General features: G+C 41.5%; 1 long non-coding RNA gene across 2 annotated transcripts in view; it reads right to left on the minus strand.

Moving 5' to 3' along the window:
* LOC138752407 (uncharacterized) overlaps nucleotides 1–26,105 on the minus strand; it is a 41,654-nt gene extending 15,549 nt beyond the window's left edge. The window contains exons 1-3 of one of the 2 annotated variants that reach the window (XR_011350603.1): nucleotides 25,647–26,105; nucleotides 25,189–25,323; nucleotides 23,815–23,925 (exon numbers count right to left, since the gene is read on the minus strand). This is a non-coding gene — a long non-coding RNA (uncharacterized lncRNA). The remainder of the gene's footprint in view (nucleotides 1–23,814; nucleotides 23,926–25,188; nucleotides 25,324–25,646) is intronic. The other variant, XR_011350604.1, reaches the window with a different exon arrangement.
* Nucleotides 26,106–26,821: the final 716 nt, after the last annotated feature.

Raw genomic sequence — 26,821 nt, forward strand, 5'->3', positions numbered from 1 at the left:
TGTTTATATCTGAGGTTTAAATAATATAATAGTGGATTATCTATCAAAATGTAAAATTTTATCTTATATAATATGCTGTTAACATATTTATTATGACATGTATATATTATGAATTTTTATATTTCTAGAGGTTTTAAAGACAGATTAGTTATTACTGAATTTTAACTCAGTTAAAATTCCTTTAAAGAAAGAGAAGTGTAACAATATTAATATTTGGGGAAAATTTATAAGATTTAGAGTAGGTCATATACATACACACATCTTATTTGAAAGACTGAAGAATTCACATTGCAGGATCTCTGGAGAATGTAAGCACATTTCACATGTAGGTGGTATTTGAACTGGCATCATAAAATGCATGACTGTTGTCTTGCTGGAGTCATGCTGTCTATCAGCACCATTTCTGCAATGAACTCACAGAAAGGTCAATTCTGGATTGTTTAACTAAGATAACAACTTGAGAAGAAGAAAGAACTCCTGTTGTTTGCTAGAGAAGGTGGGGGTCTTGAAAGATATAGGTCACATGCTCTTTCTGAAGTTGCAGTTGGAAAAGAGAGAGAGTTGAGTTAACAGCTCAGTCAGTCAGTCAATGTGTGGGACACTAACAAGGAATTGGGAAAGGCAATCCAGGGAGAACTATTTGAAAATTATCAAAGCCAGTTCCAGTGCAGTCGATGGCTGGAAGTGCTATCTGTTTGATGTTTCTCTTGAAATAGAGGAAGGAATGGAACACTGTGGTAGCTTGAAGAAAGAGGTTACCATCCAGAAGACACTGATGTGGCAAGTTTAATCATCAAGAGGTGACTATTGATGTCATCTCAGTTGTGGAAATCCTCGAGCAACAAATATCTCTCTCTCTGCAAACCCTACAAGAAACTTCCTGAGCGATAAACATCTACCTTTCAAGCATCAAGCCTGGTGAACTTTATACATGTTAAATTCTGTGCACAGTGATTGCCAACAAGCAGAGAACTTGAAAGAAGGAGAAGTGAGATTGAACTGTGAACCAAAGAACTTTTCTTGAATTAACGCACACATTACATACACGTGCGCTTAAAATTAGAAGTGGGTAATTTGGGTTAGTATAGAGCACAGTATAAGAATAGAGTTAAATTAAAGTTTGATTCTATTTTCACATTTGAAATTGATTAAATAAAACTTTTGTTTTGAAAGCCACTTGTCTTGGTGAATGTCTATTGCTGCTGGGTTTTGGGGCCATTTGGGCTCGTAACACAAGCTATTGGGCTGCTCCAGTATCCCACAGGATTCTAACTGTCACTTGATTGGATCCTTCTTTAACCAAAATGAAACTTTTAGTCAGGAATGGTTTAAAAATATCCCTAACTTTCTCACTCTGAACACAGGTGGTTCGTAACACCCCTTTCGCTTTCTTCCTTTTCAGTACAGGACAATTCACTCTTATGTGCCCTGGCTTCATACAATAGTGGTAAATAACACTCGAAAATATTTCCTTCACACATTTCTCTTCCTCACTTCCTTTAACCTCACTTCTAGATTTTCTTTCTACTCTACTTGGATTATCAGCAGTATTCCTTTGAAAGGTTTTCCCTGGTGTCAACTTCTTGCCAAGTTTTTATATTATTCTCTTGAATATCGTCAGGAACACAATTTTTAATCTGCTCAATCAGAATGATTTCCCTAAATAAATCAAAGTTATGTTCTACTTTCATTGAGGCACAACACCGATCAAAACACACAACCCTCTGATAAGCAAAATCCAGGTAAGATTGGGTTGGTGCCTTTTTTAAACTCCTGAACTCTTGTCTGGGACTAGTTCCTCGGAGTATAGCCTGCTTCAAAAATTCGTAATCAGCTGCTTGTTGTCTCATGAGACACGAATACACCTGTTGGGCTTTTCCTTTAAGAACACTTTGTAGCAGGAGTGACCACTGGTCTGGTGGCCATTTTAAATTTACAGCTACTTTCTCAAAATTCTGAAAATGCTGGTCTATTTCAGCTTCCTCAAATGGAGGAACTAACTTCTACTGACTAGAAACCTCTCCTCCTAACCACATGGGTTTTGGGCTTCTCCCTCTCCTTGCATTAGGGTTGGCTTCAATTTAGCTACTTCCAGCTCATGCTTCTGCTCTTTCTCTCTCTCTTCCCTTTCTTCCTGCCTTACTGCTTCCCATTCAGCTTTCATTTCTGCCTCTCTTTTTTCCTCTAACTCTTGTTTTCTCAAAGCCAACTTTACTTCCTCTGTACATTCCTCCTTTGTAAACCATTCTAATGCAGTTTCTTCAAATACCCCCTTTCCTACATCGTGCTTAACAATTAGTCAAGCAATTTCCTTCTTTTTCATACCAGTTCTTAATGTAAGAAGTTTTAACTTGCCAACTATAACCATCAGTTCTGCCTTTTTAGCTATTTTCCAATTAACGACTGAAGGGTTCGCTATGAACTGGTCAATATTCATAGTTGCTGGGTTTTCTGCTGGTGATTTATACCCTCACTGTTTATTGTTAATTTTAAGATGGAGTTTGAGTTAATCTCAGACGACTGATAACTAAGCACAAGTCAATTGCCCCTAAAGCTTCCAAATTGGTTTGATCCTTGAGTATTTCATAAGCTTAAAAAAACTTTCATAAATTTCATATCATCATCATCTTTAGGTGGATATATATTAAATAATATCCAATGTTCCGAATGTGACAATTCATCATGATATATCTACGCACTGGATTCGTAATAAATTTTTCCTCTTTTAATGGGTAATGTTTTGTTGATTAAAATAGCTTTTGAATTATAAGATGAGGAAAATGCATAATCCACCCAATCTCTCTTCAATTTAAAATGTTGCGCCTCAGTTAAATCTGTTTCTCTTATAAATGCTCTATGTATTTTTGTTTTTAAGTAGTCTTAATCATTTTTCTTTTTAACCTGATTCTGTATTTTATTAATATTAGTAGTTATAAATTTCAATGTCTTCATTATATTAATTTCAATTTATTCATGTATCCCCATTTCAATTGCTCCAACTCTATTCCTCGAAAAATATCTTATTGAAGATTATTCTTTTTGACTATTCTTGATGACACAAGTGACATAAAAATAGTAAGAATTTTAAGAAAAGAGAAGGAAAATTAAAAAAAGTCCTAATTGAGATGTCTTTACTAACTTATAAAACAACCACAACACCTTTAACATATTGAGTTGCGGTATAAACATTAATAGTGACTTGATCCTGCAGCGTACTATCCTTGCTCCCCCAGAGAATTTATTGACATATTTTCAAAAAACCTAAAGACTTAATACAATCAAATCTTTACCATCTACAATAATATATACAGTCCAATATTACTTTGAATAAAAACCAATTTATGCATATTAACTTCAGATGTCCTTTTGTTGTATTAATTCCACATTTTCCATTTGATTTTCTCACAACTGTTCAGCAAACTGCCTGGCTTTTACTGGGTCAACAAAAAAATCTATTATGTTTAAAGTGCCTGGATAATGTAAATTATAGCCTTTATTCCATAACATTCTCTTTCTTGAATCAAATGCTTTACGTTTATTTTAATACTTAAAATGTATATCTGGATAAACAATATTTAACATCAATTATATTCCAGTCATTCATGTCTTTCCGTGGCTCGTCAATCAGCCAGTTCCCTTTTTGAGTAGCATAACAATTTGACTAAAATAGATTGTGGTTTTTGATTTGTATGAGGTATCGGTGTTAAAGCTCTGTGAGCTCTTTCAATTTCAATATTGTCTTGAAATTCTTCAGATCCTAAGACTTGTGGGATCCATTTCTTTAAAAATTCTTTGATATATTTACCCTCTTCATCATCATTCAAACCTACTATTTTTATGTTGTTGTGTCTGCTAAAGCTCTCTAAACATCAATTTTCTGAGTCAGTATTTCTTGTGTCTTAGTGACGTTTATTCATAATATCCGCTTTTTCCTTCACATCACCCATATCTCCCTCCATACCTTTTCTCTTTCTTCCACTTCTTCAAATTGCTTTTCATGACCATCATTGCATTCTCTACAGTTGTATTTTAACATCTGTTTCTAATACACACTTTCTATTAACTTTAATTTTTTCATCATTTTTTTCAATTAACATTTTAATTGCTTATCAAAATATTGTTTATCCATTCTTTGAGTTTGGTTTACCTTTCTCTTTCTTATTTTTTTTGTTTCTTCTAATACTTTTGGATCCATTTCTTCACGTGATATGAAGTCTGTTCCAGCAAATGTGTCTAATCTGACTTCCATTATAACTGAAATAGCCTCTTTCTTCAATGTCCTATTTAAAATGAGTTTCACACATGCACATCTATTTCTATATGTGAAGTAATGTTTCTTTTTGTGACTCAATGAGATACTGATAAAGCTCGTACTACGCAGCACCAACCTGAAGTTGTACAATTCAAGACCACACAAATGGAGTAACCTTTTCGGACAGCTCCTGGATCCACTTTACAGGTAAGGCCTCCTTCCTTATGTTCTGTCATTTTCTTTGCTTCTTCTCTGTTGATCATTGTAGTTTTGTCTTTTTTTGGAGTCATCTTCAAATTTTATCACAACTCTTTAGCTTTCCATTTGTTAAATTGTTTTAAATAAGTACTTAACTTATTGTCCACTCTTTTAAACTTTTCTCTGGAAAGCAGACTGGACCAGTTACTATTCCATCACTTGACCCCCCCTCCCTTCCTGTAGTGATGTAACCAGAACTGCACCAAAACTCATAATTTAGCCTCACCAATGTCTCATCAACTTTAAAATCACATTCCAATTCCTGTACTCATTATTTTGATTTATGAAGGTGAATGTGACAAAAGCTCTCTTTACAACCCTATCTAATTGTGATGAATGTTCAGCAAATTTTGTATCCGTATTCCCAGATCCCTTTGTTCTATTGCACTCCTCAATGAGCTGCCATATATCGTCTATGTCCTCTCTTGGTTTGTCCTTCCAAAATGCAACATCTAACACTCACAACATCCTCATAACAGCCATTCATCTCTCTCTCTCTTCTTAAACACATCCTCAATATCCGTCAAAATAAAAGTTCCCTACTCCTGTTATCTTTGCCTTTAATTTTGGCCAGAGCATAGAAGCACTTTACTGAGAATATTGTACCTTTGATGGCCCAACAACTATCAACTACAATATTGCCAGACACAAACAAGGGTTTCTTTTGTTTTCGGTTTATTTTTCAATTAACTAGTTCAATATGGGTTTAATATGGTCATTATAGATCATAGCATTAAACAGAATATACACTGTGCTTAGATCAAGGGATAGTCTATTGTAGTTTTACATATTTCCTATGCACGTGCATATGATACCACCTGTTATTTGTTTGATTAAATTACTTTGTATGAGGGATTTATGTGTTAAATTCAATAAAAATATTTAAATAAGAAACAACCTGCCCCAATCCATGCTTTCAACTGTATATCCTTTCTAATTTAATTAAAATTAAAATGTCTCCAATTGATATAATGATAACATTATGATCAATGTTCCTCCAAACACACTTCCGGCACTTGGACTGTCTCTTGCCCAGATAGGAAATCCAGTATTGTACCGGGTCAAGGTGGTTTCTCTATATCTTGATTTTGATATCAAGCGGTCTGACCACATTAAAGATCAAAACTCCTTCCCTTTTCAGTGATTTATCCCCTGAATGTCAGCCAATTGCCACTCAGAGCCATTCTTACAGCAAAGAGGATCAGTGTTTATCAAAGCAGAGACGCAGAGACTACTTAAAGAGGGAGTAATTGAACCAAGTAAGAGTCCGTGGCGGGCCCAAGTGGTAGTCCTGAAAAATCACATTAAGAGACGACTGACTATTGACTGCAGCCAGACAATTATCTGTTACACGAACCCGGTTGCAGACTGAGGGAAGCGGAGAATGGACGCAGTGCACCAGACGACTGGGACACCATCCATATGGGACAAAGGAAAGCAGACGAAATGGGACGGTGACAACGGCAGCGAACCTGTGAGGGGTTATTTGGCTGAAGAAGCCACACAGGGGGCGGGCTATACGTGACTTGAGGCGAATAACCGACGGAGGCTGTGGATGCTGGAGACGGGTGTCAATAGATTTTGATTCAAAACTGTGGACTGCTGGGGACTGGCTCAAATCTAGCTGAAGGGGTACCATGTAACAGAACCGTGTACAAGAGGGTGCAGAGGGTTTTGAAGGGTTCCTGATGGTATCAGAGATTCGAATCTGGACTCGAGCTCAGGGAGCCAATGGTTGGGCTGGACTCTGCATTGCTGCAGAAGCGATGGAGGAGAATCCACGGACACTCGGTGACGCTGGGAGGACTCTCTTTAAAAATGTTGCATCTCTTTCAGGAAATTTCTACCGATGGCAAAACTGTCTGCAACAATTTCTTTAATCTGGTCCTATTTTTAATTACATGTCAGTAAATTGAATCTTCAACCTTAGATCTTGAAATTTGAATCCTAATTTCCTATCTATGAGGGTCAGTTCCGCCCTTCGCTATGTCCATCTTCTCCAACTGCAGACTCTTCACTTTTATCTGTGTTGCATCAACTACACTTGACAATGGTGCCAGAAAGAAGATATCATCATGAACACGAAAGGGTCAGAAATACTGCGGGTCAATATAAATTGTCCAGATGTGGAAAAGAATTGGATAGCGGTGAGGGTTTGGAACATGCTGCTTCTTAAATGGTGAAACGCTGGCTGTATTTGTCATGTTGCGTTAAAAAAAAAGCGGTACCGGTGTGGTCTGGAAGGGTATGGTCAGGGTCCAGATCAGTGAAATAAGGCAAGATAATAATTAGGCCAATATATTAGCCAAAATGTATATCTATTCTGTCCAGTCCAGTGGATTGTTGTTGTTCAGTCAGCCCTTCTACACTGTGCGTAAACAGCATTCCCATATTCCCACTGCCCTGCATGCATTGCAAGAGCAGAAGTGAAACGTTGATCTCAAGAGACTTTATCCAGCTCCGCCCATAGAGGCGGAGTTCACAACCGATCAGTGGGCCCAGGTATGATGAAACACCACTTTTATTCATGCAGCCACTCCTTGGGTGTCTCCGATTGATTGCTCACTTAGCCACCTCGACCGTCCGTCTATCACTGGGCAAGAAGCAGCAAGCAAACAAAGTGTCACGGAAACGGATTTATACATTTATTTCCAGATTCATAACCGTCGCTTTTCCTTCATTGACTCACACACGGATGATGCCAAGCTCTTGCTGGATCAACTACACTGGAGTGCAGCAGAAATCATCAAGGATCCACCCCACACAGCACATGCTCTGTTCTCGCTGCTGCCCTCAGGAATGTGGTGTAGGTGCTGTTATATATAGAGAATTTAGGTTAAAATGGCTTAAGTTAAAATGTGATGATTAATCATAAAATGGGAAGCCAGAACGGACAGGGAGCTTACTAGCAGCCAAGGACAAAAGGTTCAGCTGGATATGTTTTTTTTAAAACATATCTTTTCATGGTCATAGTGAGAGACATGCAGGAGACAAAAGATTGATAAGAAGGGTGAGAAACAGAATTTAGTGTATGTAGAGTTCGCAGCGTACGTAACGAACGTGATAATTAAAAATGCAGTTATACTTAGAATGCTTTTGCAATACTAACCAATTAAAACAGTATTAATAAGAAGGGGAAGGGCAAACAATAAGGGTATAAAAATCAATGCACTGTATGTATCGGGGCTTAACTGGTGAGAAGCCAGTTGAGTCCAACTCTGCAGACTTGTAAATAAAGCTTGTCGTGTCATCGGTTTTAAAGAGACTCATGTGTGAGAAGTTTTATTTCTGACAAATGGGGGCTCGTCCGGGATCTACACTCCGGCCGTGAGGGGAGGCGAGAAGAGGGACATCGGAGGTGGTGCACCCCGCTGAGTTCAGCGGCTCCTAGTCCCTTGCTCGTCGCTTCGGGCGGCTTGAGCGAGTGGTATCCGGACAAGGTGACACGACAAGACGGAGAGGAGAAGGGTGACGGTTCAATCCCCAGGAAGACACCGGTAAGTGACGACTTACGATTGTGGTGTGGGGATTGGGTAACAGGTGTAACGGGATACACCTGTTTAGATAAAAAAAAACCTAATGTAATAGATCAGGTATAGAGCTTTTATCGTGGCGTGAGGACCCTGTCGTGGGACTCTAGGATAGACCCCAGGGAAACCTCGGCGGTAACCGAAGGAGGGACAGCACCTCCGACGAAGTGCCTAGAAGAGAGGGGTCAACCCCAGGGAAACCTCAGCGGTAACCGAAGGAGGGACAGTACCTCCGACGAGGCGTCTGAGAAGAAGGGAGTAGGGTCCAGAACGAGAGGGTCCTCAGCAACGATAAACAGATCTAGGTGGGAAAATGGGAGGATCAAAATCTAAGGGCTCGTCTGAAAATTCAGGACAATTCCTAGGAGTTCCCCTTGACAGCCCTTTGGGGAGAATGTTTGAAAATTGGGATAGTAAAAGATATCGAGACAAAAACAAGAAAAAGATGATCCAATATTGTCTCCTTTGGTCGAAACAACCTATTAAAGGTTCCTCGGAATGGGAAATTTGGATCTGATGAGGATTGGGTTAGACAAGCATTAAACGTATATGTAAATTCGAGACCAAAGGTGAATCAAGAAGAGTCAGCATATGCATTTTGTTGGGTTCCCTGGCCAGGATCCTTAACAAAATGTTTTAAATTGAGGGTAGCGGGAGAAAAGAAGTGGGAACCTCTGGACAACCTTCCCCCTCCTTATATTCCCCCGGTGCCTACTGCGCCCGAGGAAAGCTCATTACCGGAGGGGAAAGGTGATGAATCTGATTGCCCCGAAAGGGGCCGGGAAAAAAAGGATGAATTAAGGGAGTCGGACCCTAAACTTCCACCGGTAAACCGACCCTGGACAAGATCCCAGACTGGTCCAGGACCATCAAAGTTTTCAATAAGCCTAAATCCCCTGAGGGAAGTTCCTATGGGAGGACCGGGAGGGGGAACGGGATATGTGAATGTTCCCCTAACTAGTACAGAGGTGTGGGGATTTAAGAAAGAAATGAAAAAGTTATTGGAAGATCCTATAGGACTGGCTGAACAGCTCGACCAATTCCTGGGACCAAACACATATACGTGGGAAGAGATGCAGGCAATAATGGGAACATTATTCTCACCCCAGGAAAGGCAGATGATTCGACGGGCTGCCCTCCTCATGTGGGAATATGAACAACCTGGGGACCCCAGACCCCATGAACAAAAATATCCCTTAAAAGAACCCAGGTGGGACAAACGAACACCCGAGGGATTGGAAAGTATGAGACAATATAGAGAGTGGACAATTAAAGGGATACGGGAGGCTGTGCCAAAGGGTCACAATTTTACCAAGGCATTTGGGAACCACCAGGGGAAAAACGAGTCCCCTACTGATTTTTTGGAGAGGGTGAGAAAGAATGTCCAACAGTATGCTGGCGTGGACCCTAGTACACCAATGGGTGAACAGCTTATTCGAATTGAATTTGTTTCCAAATCATGGCAGGACATTAGAAAGAAACTAGAAAAGGAGGAGGACTGGAGCGAAAAACCCCTAAGCGACCTGTTAAAAAAGGCGCAAAAAGTATATGTGCAGAGAGAAGAAGAAGATCAAAAGAGGGCGACAAAGGTTATGGTACAGACTATCCGACAGATGAATGCTGAATCCAGAGGGGAAAGAAAACAAAACCTTCCTCTAAACAATCCAAGATATCCAAGAGAGGGAAGACCCCGGAGGTTCGTTAAGTGCTATTACTGCAATGAGGAAGGACACTTTAAGAGGGAATGCCCCCGATACAAGAGGGAATTGCGTCGCCTCGAACTTATGGAAGAAGATTAGGGGGGTCAGGGGTCCCAAATATTAGGGACCAAGTATAAGAGGGAACCCCTGGTAAAACTAAAAATTGGTCCCAAGGGAGAAGAGGTGGTGTCTATGGTGGACACAGGAGCGGAACGAAGTAGTGTAATAACTGTGCCAATCGGAACTGAGCCTGTAAAAAGTAATTTGACAATTTCTGGGATAGAAGGGGCTCCCAGAATGGTATCAATAATTCCCCAAGTAACAGTGAAACTGGAAGAAAGAGAAGGGGTACAAGACCTCTTGTTGTTACCGTCGGCTGGATTTAACCTCCTAGGAAGGGACTTACAGGCTCTCCTAGGTTTGGGTGCTCTCCCTGTGGACGGAGAAGTGCGAGTCCACCTCTGTGCTTTAAAGGAAGAGGATGAACGGCAGATTGACGAGAGAGTCTGGTATAAGGAGGGAAATCGAGGAGGTCTGGACATCCCACCTTTACATGTCACATTAATACCAGGTCATCAGCCGGTAAGGAAACGTCAGTATCCTATTTCTTTGGAAGGGAGAAAAGGGCTACAGCCGGTAATTGAGACTCTAATACGAGACGGACTATTAGAAGAATGCATGTCAGCTTATAACACCCCTATACTCCCAGTGAAAAAGTCAGATGGATCCTATCGCCTAGTTCAGGATCTAAGAAGTTTGAATGCTATTGTTCAGACCCGCCACCCAGTGGTGCCTAATCCCTATACTATTATGAGTCGGATTCCCCCAGACCATGAGTGGTTTAGTGTTATCGACTTGAAGGATGCCTTCTGGACGTGTCCATTAGAAGAGGAAAGTAGAGATATGTTTGCATTTGAATGGGAAAATCCATGGACAGGTAGACGGAGACAGCTTCGGTGGACTGTATTGCCCCAAGGGTTCACTGAATCTCCGAACCTGTTTGGACGAATGCTAGAACAAATCCTGGCGGACTATCCACAATCTGATGATTCCCAACTAATGCAGTATGTGGACGATTTACTATTATCAGGACCCAAGGAACAAGAAATGAGGGGAGATACAATTAGACTCTTGAATTATCTGGGGAAAAAGGGTCTACGGGTGTCCAGGAACAAGTTACAGTTCGTTGAGAGAACTGTGGTATATCTGGGACACCAGATAAGTAAAGGACAGAAACGGATTACCCCTGAACGGATTGCGGGAATCACTAGAATGCCATTACCCCGTAATAAGAAGGAAATAAGACAATTCCTGGGACTCTTAGGTTACTGTAGGTTATGGATAGAGGACTACTCAGCTTTGGTGAAGTTTATGTATGAAAAGCTGACAAATGAAAATGAATATCCATTGAAATGGACCCAGGAGGAGGAGGGATGGTTTGAGGACTTGAAGCATCGCCTGACACGAGCCCCAGTACTCACTCTGCCCTCTTTAAAACAGCCCTTCCAGCTATTTGTCACTCATAACCAAGGAACAGCAGTGGGAGTTTTAACACAGGAAAAAGACGGTCAGCGACACCCAGTGGCTTTCCTTTCCAAAATGATGGACCCAGTGTCTCGTGGATGGCCGACGTGTATCCAGGGAGTAGCGGCTGCTGCTCTGTTGGTAGAGGAAGCACGTAAACTTACTTTTGGAGGAAATATGACTGTGTACACCTCCCATTCTGTGAGTGTTTTATTAACACAAACTGCCCATCGATGGCTGACTGATTCTCGCATATTAAAGTATGAAACCATTTTAATGGTCGGAGAAGATCTACAGTTTGCAAAGATTAATAGCTGCAACCCAGCTCAGTTTTTATACGGCAGTGAAACAGAGAGAGAGGTGGAGCATGACTGTGTCGAGTTGACAGATCTTCAGACCAAGACCCGAGAAGACCTTTGCGATACTCCGCTGGGAGAAGGATATGAATTCTACATTGACGGCTCCGCCAGATGTGTTGACGGAATGAGAAGAAGTGGGTGTGCTATAATAGAAGGAAATACTTGGAAAGTAGTAGAATCCACGAGACTACCCGGAAGCTGGTCAGCACAATCCTGTGAACTATATGCCTTGCAGAGAGCCCTCAGAATACTGGCAAAGAAAATTGGAACGATTTACACTGATTCCAAATACGCATACGGGGTAGTGCATACCTTTGGTAAGATCTGGAAGGAGCGTGGTCTAATTACATCAAGAGGAAAGGAATTGGCACACGAACAGATGATTACTCTGACTTTAGAAGCCTTGACATTACCCCAGGAAATAGCAGTGGTCTACATACCAAGCCATCAAAGGGGAGATACCCCGACAGCAATTGGAAACAGACTGGCTGATGAAGAAGCCAAAAGGGCAGCCATGCAACAAGAAGTCCGTTTGCTGACCTTAATCCCAATAAGACAAGGCATAAAGAAGGCTCCCATTTTCACTGCTAAGGACGAAAAGGACATGGCTCAGCTGGGCGCAAGCCAGCTGCCTGATGGAACATGGAAGACACCAGATGGAAGAATGGTTCTAAATAAAGAAATAACTCGCAATATTTTAAAACACCTGTATCATCAGAGCCACTGGGGCACCCAAGCCTTATGTGACACAGTGCTTCGAGAATATGTGTGTAAGGGAATCTACACCTTGGCCCAACAGGAGGTGCAGAATTGTCACCTATGCACAAAAATTAATAAGAAGGTAATGAGGACAGGGACCATGGGAGGTCAACCATTAGCCATACGCCCTTTTCAACGTATCCAGATCGACTTCACAGAGTTACCTCAAGTCCAAAGATGGAAGTATCTGTTGGTGATAATAGATCACTTTACCCGATGGGTGGAAGCCTTCCCAACAGTAAATGCTACAGCCTCTACAGTAGCTCGCCTCCTCCTAGAGCAGATAATCCCCAGATATGGTATAATGGATTCTATAGACTCAGACAGGGGTCCACATTTTTCTTCAAAAATCCAGCAATTGATTTGTAATGCATTACAGGTCTCTTGGAAATTGCATACCCCTTGGCATCCACAAAGCTCAGGGAGGGTTGAACGTATGAATGGAACCCTAAAAATGCAATTGACAAAATTAATGGTGGAAACTAAAATGCCTTGGATAAAGTGTCTGCCCCTGGCTTTATTGAGAATTCGTACTGCCCCACGAAAAGATGTAGGATTGTCCCCTTATGAAATGATGTTTGGGCTTCCCTTCTGGAGTACAGTTGAGGGGTGTCCCACCTTGGGGGAAGGGGATATATTTGTTAGGAACTATTTACAGGCACTGTCACGCTCTCTTACAGATTTACGAAAGAGAGGACTATTAGCACAAACACCGCCTCTAGACTTTTCTTTACACAAAGTGGAACCAGGAGATTGGATTCTCATCAAGACCTGGAAAACTGAAAAACTCCAGCCCCAGTGGGAAGGTCCATACCAAGTTCTCTTAACTACAGAGGCTGCAGCACGAACAAGAGAGAAGGGGTGGACGCACGCATCCAGATTTAAGGGACCTGTAGAGGCGCCTCAGGACCCTGATACGAACTCAGATTGGACTTGTCTTCCTGGAGAAAAACCTCTTACCTTGCGATTTCGCAGAAAGACTTGATTCACAATGTTATTGTTATGTTCTTTGATTTTTCTTAGTTTGCCTATGTCTTTATCAGGTGTGAAATGTAAGAAATGCAGAGACACAGTGGTCCTGTTTCAGGACCACATTTGGGGAACAAAGGAGGGTAATTTTATTTCCCATACCTCAGTTCCTGAGAAATGCTGGGCAGAAAATACCACCCAACATCCATATACCCCTTGTATGGAAAAAGAGGGAAATAATATGGGTCATTATATACAGATTCCTAATACCACTCCTTTCCCTCTTAACGGTTGGAAGGGTGACTCAGGCCCACCATGCCCTGATGGACTCTGGTTTTGCATATACCAGCGTACTATTCCAATGAAAAGTTCCACTCCACACTCAAAAGTGCCTGCCCCTTTAAGACAGCCGGACTTAGTTCGAGTCCATCCAAATAACCATGAAAGTTTCGGTCATGCAGTTGGGGGAGATAACCTTTTTGTAGATCTTGCAACTAAAATTGCAGGAACTTTTAATGTAACCAATTGTTGGGTCTGCGGGGGTCCACGGATGTCAGAGCAATGGCCTTGGTGGGGGGAGTCCCTCAATTCATTGACCATGATTTCCCGAATATGGACAACTAACCGAACGAGATCAAGAGAAACTTGGTCTCTCTCTAACGTCCCCTCTGGTTTTTATTGTCTCTCACGAACCGGCAAATACCCAGTAGGAAAAAGTCCCTGCAAGGCTGTATGGATTCGCATTTCGCCTGGTATTTTCACTTGGTTTCCTAAACCACTGACTTGGTTCTTATCCACTATTTTTAAAACTAATTGCCTACCCCTGTCTAATAGCAGTATTCAGTTTTGGAATTGTACCAGTTCCACCATCACAGGACCATACCAATCAAACCCCGTTCTTAAAAGAGTTTGGGAAAGGGGGTATGGAGTATTCCCAAATGGATTATTCTGGGTATGTGGTAATAAAGCTTATACTCGTCTCCCCTTACAGTGGAGTGGAACTTGTTTCCTAGGAATAATCCGCACAGAATTTTTCCTCCTACCCCACGATCACAGTCATAAATTAGGAGTGAAGGTTTTTGATACATTACACCGTCAGCCCCGCTCTAGCACGGTACATTTGGGACAATGGGGAGATGATTGGCCTCCAGAACACATAATTCAATATTATGGTCCCGCTACATGGGCTCAAGATGGACCCTGGAGTTATCGTACTCCTATTTATATGTTAAATCACATTATTCGCTTGCAAGCAGTCCTTGAAATTGTTACAAATCAAACAGCTCTAGCCCTGCAATTACTTGCATCCCAGCAAGGTCAAATGCGCTCTGCTATATATCAGAACCGTCTGGCCCTAGACTATCTCCTAGCCACGGAAGGAGGTGTATGTGGAAAGCTTAATTTGACTAACTGCTGCTTACAGATTGATGATAATGGCCAAGCCATTCGAAAAATCGCTGATAATATTCGTACTTTGTCCCATGTACCGGTTCAAACCTGGCATCCTTTTGCAAAATTAAATTGGATAGACAAATGGTTTGGAGGAACCTGGTGGCGTACCTTATTGTGGGTCATCAGAGGTATTTTATTCCTCCTACTTGTTTCGCCCTGTATTATTCCCTGTCTACGCAGCCTGGTGATTTCCACGGTCCAACAGGCTATGCAACCAGGGGGACTGGGAGACCCCGTTAGAATTTTACTTCAACACAAGATTAATTTATCATGAAACGTTTCTCTTCCCCGAGTTAAAATCCCCATTCATATATATATAATACACACATTTTAAAGAGAGAAAGGGGTGGATTGTTATATATAGAGAATTTAGGTTAAAATGGCTTAAGTTAAAATGTGATGATTAATCATAAAAAGGGAAGCCAGAACGGACAGGGAGCTTATTGCAGCCAAGGACAAAAGGTTCAGCTGGATATGTTTTTTTTTAAACATATCTTTTCATGGTCATAGTGAGAGACATGCAGGAGACAAAAGATTGATAAGAAGGGTGAGAAACAGAATTTAGTGTATGTAGAGTTCGCAGCGTACGTAACGAACGTGATAATTAAAAATGCAGTTGTACTTAGAATGCTTTTGCAATACTAACCAATTAAAACAGTATTAATAAGTAGGGGAAGGGCAAACAACAAGGGTATAAAAATCAATGCACTGTATGTATCGGGGCTTAACTGGTGAGAAGCCAGTTGAGTCCAACTCTGCAGACTTGTAAATAAAGCTTGTCGTGATATCAGTTTTAAAGAGACTCATGTGTGAGAAGTTTTATTTCTGACAGGTGCCACAAGACTCACCCCACCAGGTTCAGGAACAGCTGCTCCCCCTCCGCCATCAGACTCCTCAACAACAAACTCACATCAGGGACTCAATTAAGACCCCTTATTTCTGCATTTTATTGATTTTTTATTCTCTTTGTATTGGACAGATAGTTTACATTCATTATCTGTTTACATTTCTTTACCTGCACATGTTGAATGCAGTTTTTTGCACTAACATTAGGTGGTAATTCTGACTCGCCCACAGGTAAAAGAATCTGAGGGTTCCATGTGATGTGTGTATTCAGACAATAAATCTGAATATCAGATTTTCCAACATTTCTTTAATACCTATTGGCTTTTAAATTGTATCTGTTTGAATGTGCGGGTAGGTTTCGTGGTTTAAATGTGTAACCAGCACTCGTTAGGTATCTGTCTGCTAATGGTTAACATTTCTTCATGTACCTGTTGGTACATCTAAGGTTTCATACATTTGGTGATGAGCGTCACCAGGCATTTCACCGCCTCAATGAGCTCCTTTCGAAATGTTCTCAGGGTCAGTACATAAATCCCCATGTTTGTGCAGGTACTTAGAAGCGGGACCATTAAGGCGATTGCTGGAAAATCACTGCCGATGAAGTACTCAGCGCCTAAAACACGCTCAGTCACAACGTATACAACAAAAATACTACAAAACATTATGAAACTGCCAGATATGCTGAAAAGTAAAACAATGGATTTCCTCCGTTTCCCGATCTCCGGGTCATTCCCTCCATTTCTGAGACCCCTGAGCTTTTTGCGGGCCCGACCAGAGAGGAAAATATATCTGCCGGTCAGTGCATTGAAGAACAAAATCAATACAAATGGGAGGAAAAGAGTTAAAGAAAATATGAACAACTCAAACGAAGCCCACGCGGGTGAAGTTAAAAATGCCTTTTTCCAGACACAACCCCGCGGTGTACCGTTGGTGGTAAAAGCTGGTTCCTTTGTAAAGTACCAGGGGCAGCTTGTAACACAACTCAGCAGAGCAACCGTGCCAAGAAAAAGTGTTGCCGTTCTCTTGGTGCAATATTTTATTTTCCAATTTTGACAACAAATGGAAACAAACCGATCAAATGTAAAGCCCAGCGTGAACCAAAACGACATCGCTGTAGCTGCCCACATCAGGACCCAGTTAAGAGAACACACGGGGGTGATGGTCAGGAATGAAAATGGGAAATATATTTCAACAATGCTCCTTAATATGGCATCATGGAGGTTCTGCAGGATGTCAGCCGCTGCAATCCCCACAAGGTAACGAATGATACAATTGGAGAGGCTGCACTTTCCTCGTGCCAAGGTCACAATCGCCACCAAGTTAACTTGAAGGAAAGAGAAAAAGTACATTATAATGGGATCGCCATCCACTCCTGTCTACGTACGTTTTTCTGGGTGTGGAATAACAGATTTTGGAAAATTAAACTAATTTACAATTATTAATGGAAAGAATCGAAGAAATTTGATTTCAGCACAGCTCCATTTAACAAGTGATTGATGCCAAAATCCGGTGTAACCTATGTGGAATGTGTGAGTTCTCCGTGAGATTAGATGTCTTGTTTTTTTTTGTCTATGTCAATGATCTGGATCTTATTTTTTGATAAATTGGATAAGCAGTTTTGCTTATTACAGAAAACTTGGAGCCATTGAGAACACCAATGAAGATTCTCAAAGGGACTTGGACTAAATGGGAGAATAGTCAAAAATGGCAGATGCAGTTTAATGCAGACATTTTGGAAGGGCAAAACAAAATAGGATAGACACAGTAAAGGGGAGGGCACTGAGGATCGTGGAAGAGCAAAAAGATATGGGAACATAGATATATTGTCGTTGAAGGTGGCGTCATGTGCGGACAGTGTTGCAAAGAAACCTTTTGCCTTCTTAGACTTTAACAATCAAAATATTCAGTATAGGATTTTGGATGTTATATTCACGTTTGCTAAGACTGTGAGCCTAAATTTGGAATATTGTGTGGAGTTCTGGGTGCCTCATTACAGGAAGAATATCAATAAGATTGAAAGAGTGTAGAGAAGCTTTACTCTGATGTTGGTGGATCTTCAGGAGTTGAGTTACAGGAAAAGATTGAAAATGTCAGGACTTTATCCCTTGGAGCAATGAAAAATGAGGGGAGATTTGATAGAGATTTACAAGATTATGGGAAATATAGACAGATTGGATGTGAGTAGGCTTTTTCCACTTAGATTGGGGGAGATAAATATGAGTTGTCATTGTTTTCGGCTGAAAAGGGAAAAGCTACGGGGAACATTAGGGGAAAGTTATTCAGACAGTGTGGTATGAGCTGTCATCTGATCTGGCGAATGTGGGCTCGATCATAAATTTTAATAAATTTGAAATTGGAAAAAAACGTGGATGGGAGAGGCCTGGAGGGATATCAAAAGGGAATATGTCAATGGAAGTAGCAGAAAAATGGTTGGCGGGGTCTAAAAGTGTCTAATGACCTATCTTCTGTGATGTAGCATTCTATGTTTCAATGTTTCTTCCATAAAATTCACAATTCTTCCTGTACATTCACTAATATACCAGTGATGTATATGGATATACTAAATTGCATTTAAATCATGTTAGTGGCACAGCCAACAGCCGAGAAAGGATAAGAGGATGAGTGCAAATATATATTTAACTAGTTCATGTGATGAATATGATGGTAGCATCTACTAGATGGTTTGCATGTGCATCAACATTTAATTTCAATGTGAACAAAGCAATATACAAAGTTGGTTCAGAGGGCAGGGGTTCAGATTTCTGTATCATTGCGATCTCTTATAATGAGGGTATGACCTGTAGAAAATGACAGACATGCTGGGGGGGGGGTAATTGGTGGCAATATCCTGGCAGGCAGGTATTCTACAGCAGTAGGAGAGGGTTAAAATTAATTTGGCAGGGGTTTAGACCATGGGAAGCAGAACGTGAGTGCAGAGGTTAAGGTCAAAATGGTTAGGGTAAGGGAAAAGCATGATACTATTTGCTCTGAGTTGGCGAGGAAGGACAGGTAGTGGGAAAAACATAGAGAGGGTCTAGTTAGAGGGGTTGCAATGATCCTAGAGCATACATGGAACTACGATATTGCACCCATTACAGAAACTTGGCTGCAGGAAGGGCAAGATTGCCTGATGCAGCCACCTGGGTTTAGATACTTTAAAAAATAATTGGATTGGAGGTAGAAAATGGAGGATTGGTCAGGGATAGTATAACGGCTATAGAACTGAAGGATATTGCAGAGGGAGTGTCCATTGAGTCGGTGTGGATTGAAGTCAGAAATAGGAAGAGAGCTACCACTAGGCTGAGTGTAGTCTATAGGCCCCTACATTGCAGTCAGGACACCAAGGAGCAGATAAGCATGCAGATTTTGGAATGGTGTGGGAAATACAGAGTTACAGTTATGGGTTATTCAACATCTCTAATAATGATTGGCAGAGTATTTTGGCTGGCCGACTAAAGAAGACGCCACACTGGATCTGGTTCTAGGAATGAACCTGGTCAGACGGTAGACCTCTTGGTGGAGAAGCATTCTGGTTACAGTGACCACAATTTCCATAGTTCCAACTTAGCCACAGTAAAGGATATAAATAGTCAAACTGGGAAAGTGCTTAACAGGAGAAATGTAAATTCTGAAGGGATAAGCCAAGATCTAGTGAGAGTAAATTGGAAACAGATGTTTAAGGATGAAAGCGCAGAGATAATGTCGATGACTTTTAGAGACCACGAGATCAGGGTTCAAGATAGGTTTGCCCCACTGTGATGAGGAAAAGATTGTAGGAAAAGGGAACCATTGCTGATGAAGCAGGTGAGGCAGTTAAGTCAAGAGGCAGAAGGAAGAATACTTTAAATATAGGAAATAGGAAACAGAAGGTGCTCATGAGAAGTGTATGGTAGGCAGGAAGGAGCTTCAGAAAGCACATGAGAACTTGAAAGGGGCATAAGCAGGCCTTAGCATGTGGAATGAAAGAGAAGTCCAAGTCAGTCTATGTGTACATAAAGAACAGAAGGATTTCGAGAATGAAGGTGAGGCTGATAAAGGATAAGGGAGGCAAGATGTGCCTGGAGTCAGAAGAGGTTGGAAGGTCCTAAACGAATACTATGAGTCAGTTTTCACAAGAGAAAAGGACAGTGATCACAGTGAGGTTGAAATTGAACAGCCCTGCGTGCTAGAGAATGTGGAGTTTAAGGAACCAGATATGCTGGATTTTCTTAAAAACATCACGATTGATCGTCCCCAGGACTGGCCGATATATACCGAGGGTCGACATAGCTAGGACAGTATGATCTTTTAATCCTCTTTGGCTCCGGGAGAGGTTCCAGAGAATTGGAGAATGTCAAATGTAGTCCCCTTGTATAAATTAATAGGGAGAATCCTGGGAATTATAGATCAGTGAATCTTACGTCAATCATGAGCAAACTAATGGAGAAGATTCTTAAGGATAGGATCTTTGATCATTTGGAGAACTAGAGTCTACTCAGGGATATTCAGAATAGCTTTGTAAAGGGAAGGTCATGTCTCGCAGGTCTAATTGAGCTTTTTGAGGGGGTAACATGAAATTGGTGAGGGGAATCCTGTAGGTGTGCTTACATGGACTTTAACAAAGCTTTCGGCAAATCCACCATGAGAGACTTATACAGAAATTTACGAGGCACAGGATCAGTGGAACCATGGATGTGTGGACAAATAATTGACTTGTATGAAGAAAGCAGAGTATAATAATGGAAGGAAAGTATTCTGCTTGGAGTATGGTAACTCGTTGAGTGCTGCAGGAATCTCTTTTGGGGCCTCTGGCCCTTGTGACTGTTATAAATGACCTGGATGAAGAGGCAGAAGGATGTTCAGTAGGTTTGCAGTGGACATGAATGTTGGAGAAGTTGTGAATGAAGCTGAGGATTGCCAGAGGTCACAAGAGAACATAGCAGAAAAGTTGAAGTTCGGTTTCAATCTGGATATTTGTGAGTTGCTGCATTTTGAAAGGGCTATTCAGAATACTGAGTACAGGGTTAATGGTCAATTGCTTAAGAGTGTGGATGAAAAGAAGACCTTGGGCTCCAAATCCTTGCATATCTCAAGGACACCATACAGGTTGATAGGATATTTAAGAAGGCCTATGGGATTGTGGTATTCACGAATCGGGGGATTGAATTCAAGAGTAGAGACCACACTTCGAGCATTGTGTTTAATTTTTGTCACCTCATTATAAGAAGGACTTGGAAGCTATGGAGAGGGTGCAGAGTAGAATTTCCAAGATGTTGCCTTGATTGGGAAACATATCCTGTGAGGCAAGGTAAGCAGAGCTGGTATTTTTCACTTTGGAGCATAGAAGGATGAGAGGAGACTTGACATAGGTCTACAAGATAAGGTGGTAGAGAAGCCTGGGATTCCATGCGAAGGATCAACAAACACAAGATGACATAAGTACAAAGTTAAGGGAGGTAAGTTTAGGGGAGACATCAGGGGTAAGATTCTATTTATACAGAGAATTGTGGATACATAGAATAACTTGCTGAGGATGGTGCTGGAGGCTGAAACATTGGGGGCATTTACATACTCAGAGAGACACGTGGATGAAAGGCAAATAGAGGGTTATGGGTTAGGGAAGGTTTAGCATTACTTTTTCGAAAGAATATATGTTCGGCACAACATCGAGGGCCGAAGGGTGTGCACTGTGTTGCATTGTTCTATTTTCGCTGAAGAGGCAAAAATTAGGGGTGACGCCATGGGTTGAATTTTTACAGCGAGAGTTGTAGGTTCTTGGAATCCCCTGCTAACGATTATGTTCGGTGCTGTATAATGAGGGGATTTGAGGGGATTCTAGGAGCAAGGATGAAAAAAAGTAAAGGGTTACAAGGTAGTCAGGATTAAGTATTTTTTATGGTAGGTATATGTATATGCATAACATCAAGTACTGTGCTCTATGACTGAATTATCACCAGTTAAAACTGAATGGATAGATTTAGACTTCATTGGAAAGAGGTGTAATTTATCAATGAGGACGTGTGGCGGGTAGTTTGGCTCGGGCGATGAACCCGAGATGGGACAAGTTGAGATTGAATAGGTAGGGGAAATATAAGAAGGGGATCTCACAGGTTGTTTTTGATGTCTGGATATTACAGGGTGAAGTGATCGTGGTTCTCCAGAATGTCCTTACCACATATCCAGAATGTGGTAAGGAATGATCACAGGACATGGAACTTTATTCCAAAAGCACAGCATTATTTTTCAGAAAAGAGCGGCTTTACTGTAATATACAAGGGATTGGTGGGGTCATGTCTGCAACAATGCGCACAATTCAATGGACAACGAAAAAACCCAAATGTAGCATGGTCAGAAGCTGTCGAGATAAGGTTCAGCAGACGATGTTGTAATATGATAGAGTAATTCTTGCAACAGACTCGAGAAAAGTTGTGTCTATGTTCGTTGGGATTCAGAAACATGATATGTTTAAGCAATGAATGGATACCCACGCACACACACTTCAGCTAGACAGCAATCGAAGTCAGGATCGAAAGTTGATTTCCTGTGCTTGGAGGCAGCCGTTCTTGCTGCAGCTGCTCAACTGTGCAGCCCGTGGGAGAGGGGAAGCTGAGAATTGGACAGGGATATCAGCAAAGAGGAACAACGGGCAATACAAGGGCCATACACAAGAACCAACAGATACAAGACCACCTGAAACAATAAACAATGGCAGAAAAACGAATGCGATTTAATGAACGTCGAAGTGCACGGTGAACTGCATTGGAAGATCTGTGGGGGTATATGAGAGGCAATGTTGATTTTCATTTAAAATAATTGAGGTCTGGGACCTGAACTCTAATTCCACTTAATTACCTGTTATCCACAATCTACACGACAACACATGCAGTTCCCTTTCCTCCACCTTATCCATGAGTTCCCTGCAACAGTAGATTCACCTTCAGGATCGATGTCCCGCAGCACATGGACATATTCCCAATCATAAAAGGTATCGCTTTTCTCCAATTATGTTCGATCACAGACACTGGATTCCCAGGATGGAAATCCATGCAACAACAGGGCACCACTTCTCTGGACAGGAATTTAGTTAAACCAGGAATAGCCGATCTCAGACATTCAGAAAATGAAAAGCTGCACCAATCCTTGAATGGAACCACAAACACACTCTGGATGTTGGAATTATGAAACGAAACAGAACATAACGGGGAACTTGGAAATATTCAAATATGCTGCGCAGGTCCCAATCGGGGACAATAAATAGCATCGCTCAGATTTAAAAAAAAAATTATTTATAGTTTTCAAAATTGAACTCATCTGTCACCAACACTTTTAAACAAATCTGTGTCAATTACAGCTTATCCTAATCTCGTCTATGCATATTCTCTGTCGAGACCAAGGCTGACACTCCTTTCCCTTTCTCCCTTCCCCACCCCCATTCCCTCAACCTCAAATAGTTAACACAAAGAGGAAAATAAGAATAATATAAAAGCAATTAAGACATTAAAACTTATAAAACACGGGTAAAAATCATATCGAGGAGTTATGGATCTGGCCTGTCCCAGCCGCTCGAGATTGGGGCAAATTTACTTTGTTTTTCTGACTTTTCCTGGCTGGACTGAGGCGGTCATCATGCCCCCAAACCGCTCTCCAGTCATGCAGTGTTGGAAGGAATCGGGGTGAGCCAGAACGCGAGGCAAAGATGTCTTTTTTTCACAGCCATCCTCTTTTATATCTCAGATACGGCTGCTATTTTTTATGGAAGTTGCCAAACCTTCCCTTCAAGTTATAGGCAACTTTCTCCAGGTGAACTCAGGCTTGCAGCTTCCTGCTCCTTTGTGCAATACTCAGGCAAAAGTCAGATTTCCAGGTAATCGCTCTGCACTTCCTGGCCGCCGTCAACGCGATCATGAGGAATTGAATTTGGAAAAATAATTTTAAGTCTTAGGTGCATTATATTACACAGCAGAAACAGTTCAGGGTCCTGTGGGAAATCTTTACCAATAGTTTTCCCTAGGTTTGTCCAGAAGGACCTTACTATGGTACATATCCACGTTGCATGCACAAAGGATCCTATCTCAATGCGGCATCTAAAACAATGCTCCGACAGATCAGTTATTGAACTATGTATATTTTGTGACCCAGGATCAGCTGATACCAAAAAATTATATTGCAATAGCCTGAACCTGTACCTTGCATTGATCACTGCTGTCATGCTGGGCCGACCACCACCACTCATCAATTGTTATTCCTGAGTCCGACTCCCACCTCTGTCTGAATTTATGGTGACCGTTTGGGTCCTTCTGCTTGGAACAGGGAATACATTGACAAAATGATTTTGCAGATGATCCCCTTTCGAATCAAGGTCTCTAAGTCACTGCACTTTAGTGGGGACAGTTGGACCCGATTTGATCTACAAAAAACGATACTATCTGAAGGTAGCAGTGGAATATCTTATTTTACAAATTGTAATTCTACCTAAGATGCTCAAATTACATTAATTGTCCTTGATAATAACAATCGTCCATGGACCTGATGCCATTCCAGCATCAGGTGTGTAGGATCCTGTCACACATTGTCAAAGGTATTAGCCAGTTTGGAGTAAGGGGAGTTTCTGGAGATAGCCCTAGTTGTATTCCTAACTACTGATTTATGTCACCCAAAATGCAAATAATCTGCTTTAGTGTGGCACTGCCTGTTTTCCAAGATAGCAATTCGGCATCCCACTTGGAAATAAAGTCCTCTGCTACTCTCAAGCCTACCAAGTGCAGACCAATTTGTACCAAGGATTGTACCTCTTCCCCCACCTGCAAAGAGTGAGGAGATGAACATTGATTGGGCTGCCCAATAGTATTTTTTAAAGACCAGCATCTGTAATCAACCCAGACTATAGTCTCAGGTTAATTTCTACATAGAGATCCTGGCTACCTTTCTGTTTCATAAGTATGTTCTTATCCGTCTGAAAAACCCCCTGGGCAATGTCACGGGCACATTCTGAAAGAGATATTGGAGTCTTGGCAACACATTCTTTTTTCATGCTGTTGACCCTGCCCATCTGTTTAGGTCCTCCTCGAATTTTTCCCAGTAAGGGGAATTTAATTGATGCAAATTATTTAGATTATTATCTATTTTAATTCCCAGGTTCTTAATACCATTTTGTGGCCACTTTAGGTAACTATTTTTCTGACATAGACTCTAATCCCCTCCATAAGTGACATGATCTCACACTTATCCCAATTTATTTTGTACCCGGGAATCTCCCCATGGTCTTCCAGAGTAGAGGGCAGCTTCAGCAATGGGTTTATTGGGTCTGTCAAATATATCAGTACATCATCAGCAAATAAACTGATTTTATGTTTTTATGTGCCACTTGGAACTGCTTAATGTGTGAATCCTGATGAATGGCATCAGCCAAAGATTCCATGCCAGTATGATCTATCTGTGCTCTTACAAATCTCCAGTTTCTTTAACAGCAATGCATTAAGATGCCATATATATACCGTTTCCTGTTTGTTCAACATCTCTATGCTGACTACTAAAGGTGAATGATCTGAAAGTAGTCTCACCATGCACTCAGTAACCTCTATATGGGCTAAAGCCAGGAAAACATCTGTTCTAGATTCGTAGTCATGCTGACTCGAGTAGAAGGAATAATCAGATGCTTCAGTCTCCACACATGTATCAAGTTCAGCTTCTTCATCCTGCAAATAGCAACAGTGGCCATCGTTGTTTTCACTATTATTTTCATTGACTTTTCCAAAGGAGATTCCAAACAAAAGTAAAAATCTCCCCAAATTAGAATATTCTCTTTTGCTTCTGCCAAACAGGAAAATGTCCTGCCTAAATTTTTCGTCATCGTTATTGGGGTCGTATAGATTCTCCAGGGTCCAGGACTTGGAATATATTTGACAGTGCACTACTACAAATCTACCATTTTTATCCATTCATTAGAACACTCCCTGATCAAAATTGCCACCTCCTTGCTTTCAAACCGAACGAGAAAGACAGTACGTGGCCCACCCACCTTCTTTTAAATTTTTGGTGTTCGACCTCTGTGAAATAAGTTTCTTGGAGGAAGGCCAGGTCCACTCGCAATTTCTTTCTGTATGCCAGGACTCTTTCTCTTAATTTTTCCATTCAGACCATTCAGATTGAAACTCGGAAATGTGAAAGATTTAGGCAGTTATGGCACCAATATTTCCTTTGTACCTTGGTCGCTCAGAGGTCCTTCATCATCCAGCCCCTTATAATAAGCCATCCCTTGTCAACAGCCACATCATTTCACTGAGTTACAGACATCCGCTTTCAATCATCTAAATTGTCCACAACTCAGTCAGGTTTGTATTCTCTTAAGGCTTTTTCAGGTGCATTCTATGCTAGGAGCATGCCTGAAGAAGCAGGAGCGGTCCCTTATATTCCCGTTCAGGTGGCAGTGTTTAAAGCGCAACGTTGGCCACCTGAAGGACGCCGCTGTACAGGAAGCGTCTCTGAGCACAATGGGGCTCCTGCCCAGCGTCAGCTGTGATCAGCAGTCTGACCCTTTAACAGCTGCATTCAGGCGGCTGGGGGGGTGGGGGGGGGGCACTGAGCTGGGCTGATTATCCCTCTCGGAGGAGGGTGAAGTCGCTCGCCTCTCCTGCACATTCAGGTGGCCTCAGAACAGCCGCATATTGCCTAAACATGCGGCTTGATATGCGGGGCAATTGTCCACCTGAAAGTGCTTTCTGTTTCAATCCAGAAGAAGTCTTTCACTTGATCCAAGAAAGGTTTGCTGAAGGATATCTCCAATTCAGCAAACATCCATGTGCAGAAGTGATCAAAGTTTCGGCTTTACGAGACCCAAATAGAAGAGTAAACTTTCTAACTATCAAAGAGGAAAGAAACAAGGCAGGTGCCAAGAGCTGATGGAGAAGAGGACGGAGGATGAGAAAGGCGGAGAAAAAGTGAAGAGTCAGATAGGGGAATAGAAATGAGGAAGTCAATGGGGAAAGAAACTTTGGAGAGTAAAAATATATGCAAGTGTAAAATCACGACCGAAGGGGAAACGTGCAATCTGATTCACTCAAATCTAAAAGAAATCAGTCGACCGGTGACTGGTGATCCCTCCAGAAACAATGCTTGTCCTCCTGATCTATGACAGAATTTTCATTCTGGATGTGGGAATATTCAACGACTTCAGTGAATCTAGAGCCCGGACGG

The sequence above is a fragment of the Narcine bancroftii genome, chromosome 2 (genome assembly GCF_036971445.1).
Source record: "Narcine bancroftii isolate sNarBan1 chromosome 2, sNarBan1.hap1, whole genome shotgun sequence".
Classification (NCBI taxonomy): Eukaryota; Metazoa; Chordata; class Chondrichthyes; order Torpediniformes; family Narcinidae; genus Narcine; species Narcine bancroftii.